The sequence below is a fragment of the Passer domesticus genome, chromosome 10 (assembly GCF_036417665.1).
Source record: "Passer domesticus isolate bPasDom1 chromosome 10, bPasDom1.hap1, whole genome shotgun sequence".
Lineage (NCBI taxonomy): Eukaryota > Metazoa > Chordata > Aves > Passeriformes > Passeridae > Passer > Passer domesticus.
Window position 1 is genome coordinate 11487117 of NC_087483.1, and position 6840 is coordinate 11493956.

The following is a 6840-nucleotide window of genomic DNA, read 5'->3' on the forward strand; positions in this document are numbered from 1 at the left end:
CACCACAGAAAAAGCACAGGAACCAAAACCATAAGAAAGCCCAAAAACTGCTCAGGCCATTCTAATTTCATTTATGTGAGATCTCTTGTCAAGTACTAAAATATGTAGAATATAGTTGGGAGGGTTTATTTTTTTGGGTTTTTTTTAAATTTTGTGTTAGAGATTTTTTAATATTAAAATCACATTTTCCACACAAAGCTGTAGTTGGGTTAGTAATCCCTTCTTGCCTCCCTAAATATAGATTTCTGTCAAGAGCACATAGATGAGTTTTGTAAAGTTACAGGACGGGTGTTCAGATTAATGGTTCCTGTCTGTCTGTCACCTGGAATGGAGACTTTCAATAAATGCTTGAGGCATGACTATAATTGGCTCTTTTTATTTTTAGTTATTTTACAAATATTTTATTGGCAACTCTTTGTAAATGAAGTTGCTTCGCTGCGACTCAAGGTAAATGGAAACCATTCTGCTCTCATGGGAAAATAAGTGTTCTCAGGGGAAGAAAAAGCCTCTTGATTTGTAGTTGAGCCTGCAGATGAATCACTTTACTTTCCTTTGACAGATTTTTCCCTCCAGCTGCTTTGCTCCTGGCATTTAACCACTGCTGTTAGGAGAATCTTTGGGAAGCAAAGGCCACTGCTGACCCAAGCCTTGCACAGGGGATGTTGATACTGATACCTCAAGTCAGATTGTGATCTGCTTATGATATTGTCTGGCCCAGCACTGGGCAGATTCAGACAGAAGTCAGGAGTTAACACAGGAGCTGGATGCAGACAGAAGCCCTCCACAGCACGGTGACACCCCTCAGATCCTACTCAGCTGCATCAGCTGTGAGTCGCTGACCGAAAAGGAAAACGCGTCAAGCCCATGTCCAATTGCATGAGCTTCCAGCCTTCCAGAGCTGTTAGCACTCACCTTTAGAGACAGCAGATTAGGCCCACTTTCAGTGCCTTACCATCTGGCACTGCATCACTTAATGGGTGAGCTTTCCACTCTGCTTTGATCAAAATAAAAGAGAAAATAAAATTCATCACAAACATCGTGCTGTACGCACACCATCCAAAAAACTGACTGAAAAAACACTTGGTGCATATGTTGCATGAACAGTTTGGTGTCTAAAGAAGTTATGTTCCACACATTTTGCCAGGAAAAGTCACTGAAGTACTAGAAAGGTATGCAAGTAATCAAAATCTAAGTAGTTCTATTTACAACAGAAAGCAATTCAGAAAAATGACAATTCCTTTCCTCAGTAGTATCATCTAAAATCCTATTTATCCATAGCTAGCCTATAGTAAATTCAGCATACATTGTAATGACTCTAGAAAGCAGTATTATTATACAGCAAAAATAATTTAAATCAATACCTGCTAAATGAAAAAATACAGATCTTTGACAGTACCTCCCCAGAGTGTGTGAAAAATACTTTTTCTATTTACCACCTCCTTTTAAAAGTAGTCTATTTTTGTGTTGATAACTAGCTGTAGCTATTGGATCAGCTGTACTGCTGAACAAAGTATCAAGAATATACCAGAATAATATTGTAGAATCGTACAGAGTTAAACGAAACCCGGTCAAAATTGTGACACCAGGCCAGGCATGGGTTTATTTCTCCTTGCTTTCAGAATAACTTTTTAAAAATTACTATAACTACTACTTTTGCAGAGTGTATTAGCAAAAAATGCTGACTAATTTTTTAAACTTGTTTTAAGTGTATGTTCACAAGGAAAATATTATTTTCCTCCAGAGAAAAATTTTCAGAGAAGCAGAGAAGAGAGAAAGAGTTGGCTGATAGCAAGGACTTTGTTATTTGCCCAAGTAAAAAGAAAAAGAAAAAGCATTTAAGATGTTCAGCACGTACAGTTTGATGGGAGATGGTCTTTGTTCACTCAGTTTTCAAAAAGTCAGTGATTTACAGTAATTCTGTATGTGTAAGAGCTTGATGCTGCCAAGAGATAGACGCTGAGAGGTTGTTTATCCAAACTCACTTATTTCATGCAATATTCAAACTGTATGCAAGCAAAACACAGGATATTATAAAATGATGAAATATTCCATTACTCACTGCATAGAAGTAAGACTTTTCCAGACATCGATTGTGTCTGACAAGGAGCAGAACAAAGTCTGCTTTGCTGCCCTCTATAAGCAGTTTCTCACTACCAGACGAAAGGCAGACCTCAGCTTTAATGCACCACAGGAAACAGGAACCTCATTTTGGAGGAGCCCAGCAGGGTCAAACTCACAAAGATCATGCAGATCTTTGGACAGACCAGAAGAGACAGAGATGAGAATATCAGGACCCAGATAAATGGCACTGCAGCTCTGTGTTCTAATAGCAAGCTGGGCAAGGGATGTTGGGTGGGAGCAGAACACAATAGCCTCATCAAGTGTTTGTCTGAAAGTGCTAACTTGTGAAAAATCTGAAAACTGGCAGGTCTTCAGTGGGATTTATTTGCTGGACAAAACCCAAAAATTTGAATCAAGACCAAGCAAATTTCAACCTGCCAAGTTCCTCTGCTTCTTGGGATATGTTCAATGTGTTGTAAAGAACATAAATCATAGAATCTTCTGGGCTGGGACCCACAAGGATCATCCAGTCCCACTCCTGGCTGTGCCCAGACACCCCAACAATCTCACCCTGTGCCTGAGAGCATTGTCCAAACAGTCCTGGAGCTCTGGCAGCCTTGGGGCTGTGACCATTCCCTGGGGAACCTGTCCAGTGCCCCAACACCTTCTTGGGGGGAGAACCTTCTCCTAAAATCCATCCTAAACCTCCCCTGGCACAGCTCCAGCTGTTCCCTCTGTTGCTGGTCACCAGAGAGCAGAGAACAGTACTTGCCCCTCTGCTTCCTGACCTGGGGAAGCTGCAACCAACAACAAAATCTCCCCTCAGCCTCCTCTTCTCCAGGCTGGAAAAGCCAAGTGCCTGCAAAAGTCTTCCCCTCCAAACTCTTCACCAGCCTCCTTTGGAAAATCTCGATGTATCTCTATTACATTATGGTGGCCAGAAGTGCACACAGTACTCAAGGCTGCACCAAACAAAAGATTTGCTCTCAGTCAGTCCCCTAACACTCACTGAAGGCTAAAGGATTGCAGTTCCTCAGAGCAAAGAGCATCGTGGTGAGTTGGAGCTCACCTCCTCGTGTGATGAGCTGCCTTGGCAGGCCGTGCCCATTTACCAAACACCTGGCATTTAGAGAGAGTAAAAATCCTGCTCAATGCACCCCATCAACTTCTGCTCTTTAATGCACCTGCTGCAAGGAAGAATATTTATTATAGTATTCATCTTTTACATGCTTAGACATGAAGAACTGTCCATGAAGAACTGTCCCTCTTTAAAACCAAAAAGGAAACGAGAGAGTTTGTAATGATGTAGTTCCTTAATACAATTCCTTCCTGAGAGCATTCTCTCATCCATTACACTGTATAAGTCTACACTCTGTCTCTCTCATCTTTTTGTCTTGATAAAACCCACTTGTCATAAAAATATCTTTGAAAAATGAACTTGTATTCAAATATATTTAAAATTTAAATAGAACAACACACTCAGATTGCAAATACTCAGTATTAAGATTGTGATGATACATAATTACCATTTATTACAAAATTATTTTTGTATATTGCACAGGGTACAACACAAGTGCCACACTTTGCATAGCCATGTACAGCTGGTATAAGAGGAAAAAAAAGCTGATAGGCACTTTGCAGAATACTTTAGTATCCCTTAATCTTCTGCCTTTGTAATAGTTCTCAGGTTTTTTTACTCATCTCAAAGTGGATTCATAACTGAGTTTTGAAAAGAATTCCATCTTACATGTCACATGAAAATATACTGCTTTTTGAAGAGCTGGCCTCTCCCTCCCTCACAATCAGTGATTTGGCTACAGTTTGGTGCATTTCATAGCACACCTGTGTTATTGCTAGTAACTTTCAGGAACATCAGATGTGTGTAGAAACTGCCCAACACATTAACTATAGTGTCTCTATACAGTTATTTCTACATCATGCTGTACTTGGGAACAAATTCCCAATATTCCATCTCAGAGAAAACATCTCCTAACATGATTTGTTTTAATCACAGCACTGACAGTAGCTCTTGGAAATGAACCACTTTGTGTTACCTCTGAGTAACCTTTTCATCACTTTTGCACTGGATAATTGTTCCTGTTGTAAGTTAATTGGCAATTATGCCTAATGACACAGTACCTCAAGAATGAAACATTGATTCTTGCTTTCATTGCCTGATATTTGTTAGTAATTTGAGTTTCTGAGAGTTTCTGGCATTCATTTATACATTTCATAAATGCTGATTATTAATAATTAGAGAATATTGTGGATCATAGGAACAGAAAAGAAAAAATTGTGCCTCCCTGCCCCAGGGGAAATGCTTGTCTGCTTCTGCCTCTCCTGGCAGATGTTCTAGTCACTCCAGACACTGCTCAGTGGCCTCTCATGAGAAAGACTTCAATTTGTCTGGTAGGCATGCCATTAAAATATATTTCCTAATTTCCTAATAAACCTTTCTTCACTCCACAGCCAGGAGAAAGACATAAACACTCAAAAGTGCTAGATTCTTGATGTTTTAAGTTAAACACTGCAAGTTACTCCTTCCAGTAAGACTGTGGGTATTGGTTATTCCCATTTCTTTTCTGTGGGGTGGATACTGACTGCCATGCCCTGGCTGAAAGCCATTAGAGAGACTGCTGAGACTGCTTCACTGTGGTATTTGTTGGGTTTTGGTTGGGGATTTTTTTTGGTTTTTAAATATTATTATTCACTATAACACTCATAGCTATATGATACCAATGTAAACTATTTCACTTGGAGGGGTTTGATTTTTATCTGTCCTTGGAGCCAGGTAAGCAGCTCTCTGTCAAAGTAGGCAGCACTGGCACATCTCACACTGACTGGGGGGGAGCATCAGCCCAGCTGGGTGCTGTGTGCAGTGCTAGCAACCTCAGCAGAACCTGCCTGGATAACTGGTGTCCTGGTCAGGCAGGGACAGAAGCTGCAGCAAACCCATCTCTATGGCTTTACACAGCAGAATTTTGCAAAAACTGGCGGTCTATTGCCATGGAATTCAACTTTTTCATCATTATTATTATTATGAAAAAAATATTATTATCTTCTCACTCCTCATACTAGAGCAGATGCCACAATAAAATGATGATAAGAAACTGGGATGCAGTCTCAATGACAATGACATTAGGTCTGGCCCACAGCTTTTTACTATTTTTGATGGAAACAAAGATCTGTCCAGAAAGACAGGCTTCCCTAACTCAGAGCATAAGTAAAAAGTGCTTATAAGTCTTGAAATTTAGCATGACAACTCAGTGAGCAGCACTAGCACAAAAACTCAGCCCAAGATGAACAGGTCACCCACCACCTGTCACTAAAACCAAACCAAAAAGTTGGTAACATAATGACTTAGCAACATGTTCCCTGAATTGTTAGGGCCTACACATTAAGCATTAAATTTCCATAATTTTTCAGGTGCATCATCTGCAAGATGATGTAACACGGAGATAGGATATGTCCAAAAAATAGAGATGCCATTTGTGTGAATACGAAGTCTTCAAAGTTAATATTGTTCTGCTGAAAATGCACTTGGTTTCAAACAGACCTGCCAAGGTTTTATACTCTAGTTGAAAAGCTGAGCTCTATTTTAAAGGATTTACCAAACTTTGTAGTGAATTTAAGTCAACAGTTTTATAAAAGGCATCTGAACCCAGAAAAGCAAATTTATTTGGATGTACTCAACAGAGCCTCAAGTGAACCATTAAATTTTGTTCATTAGACTCACTGACATAATTTAAAACACTTCATCCAGATAAATGTTATGTCAAGCACAGTTTGATTTGTCCCCATGTGAAAAGTCCAGTCAGCAGAAGTTCAAATGGGATTTAACAGAATGAATAGAGTACTCTAATGATAGCTAGCAAGAAAACCAATAAAACCCTCAGCAAGTGTATTTCTTAACCTAAGAAGGAGATCCCTATGCATCAGTAGGAAAACAGATATCCCTCTTTTCAGCTGGCACTGATATAGTAACCACACAAACCTTTAGTGAGCCGCTAAGGAAGACCCTGTTTCCCATTAAAACAAAGCTTAAAGCCACCTTAGAGGCCTTGTTTCAGTGGGTTGCTTATTTCCCTCAATAAACCAGAAAGAGGCAAACACAGAAAAGGCCATGGCTGATCTAGTTAAAGCCTGTTTTTCTGCTCCTCATATCTGAGGAGGGGGATCTTTACAGACTTAAGCTCAGGGTTTCTCTGCAATATAAGCAATTTTTTTTTTTTTCTTGTGGGGGATATTGTCCATGCTTTTAAGACAAAAATACAGTTTTGCAGAAATTGCAGAACTGATCTTACAGAATAACAGAATACCTGGATCAGCAGGCTGCCAGGAGACAGTGAGGGTTGAGAAAGGTTAAGGGGATTCCAAAATGCATTTATCCTCTCCTACACACCCACTCAGTCCAACAGGACCATTTTTCCTGTGCTTTCTCTGCTCCCTGTTCTGGTCACACAGAGTTAGTGGGTGACTCCCCAGTGCCACAAATTTCACCACCCTGCTATGGTGCCTTTACACACTGCCTTGTCCATGTGGGGGCTTTATGCAGCTTTTGTGAGCTGAGAAATCACCTATATTTTGGCTGTACCACTTGACCCTTAATCCTGTTTTGTCATTCCCAGGTTCTGCTGTAAGTCTAACAGAACTACCAACAGAGGGATGGACATGTTCAAAAGTACCTTGATCACTGGAGGGAATATACTACTGCCTTTTTTTCTTTTTTTTCTTTTCTTTTTTTCAGGAAAATATTAACTAACACTGCCCAAATGATTT

General features: G+C 39.9%; 1 long non-coding RNA gene across 1 annotated transcript in view; it reads right to left on the minus strand.

The window, feature by feature from the left end:
- LOC135309411 (uncharacterized) overlaps positions 1-2246 on the minus strand; it is a 45298-nt gene extending 43052 nt beyond the window's left edge. Inside the window, exon 1 of the long non-coding RNA XR_010369682.1 lies at positions 2060-2246. This is a non-coding gene — a long non-coding RNA (uncharacterized LOC135309411). The remainder of the gene's footprint in view (positions 1-2059) is intronic.
- Between the last annotated feature and the right edge of the window lie 4594 nt (positions 2247-6840).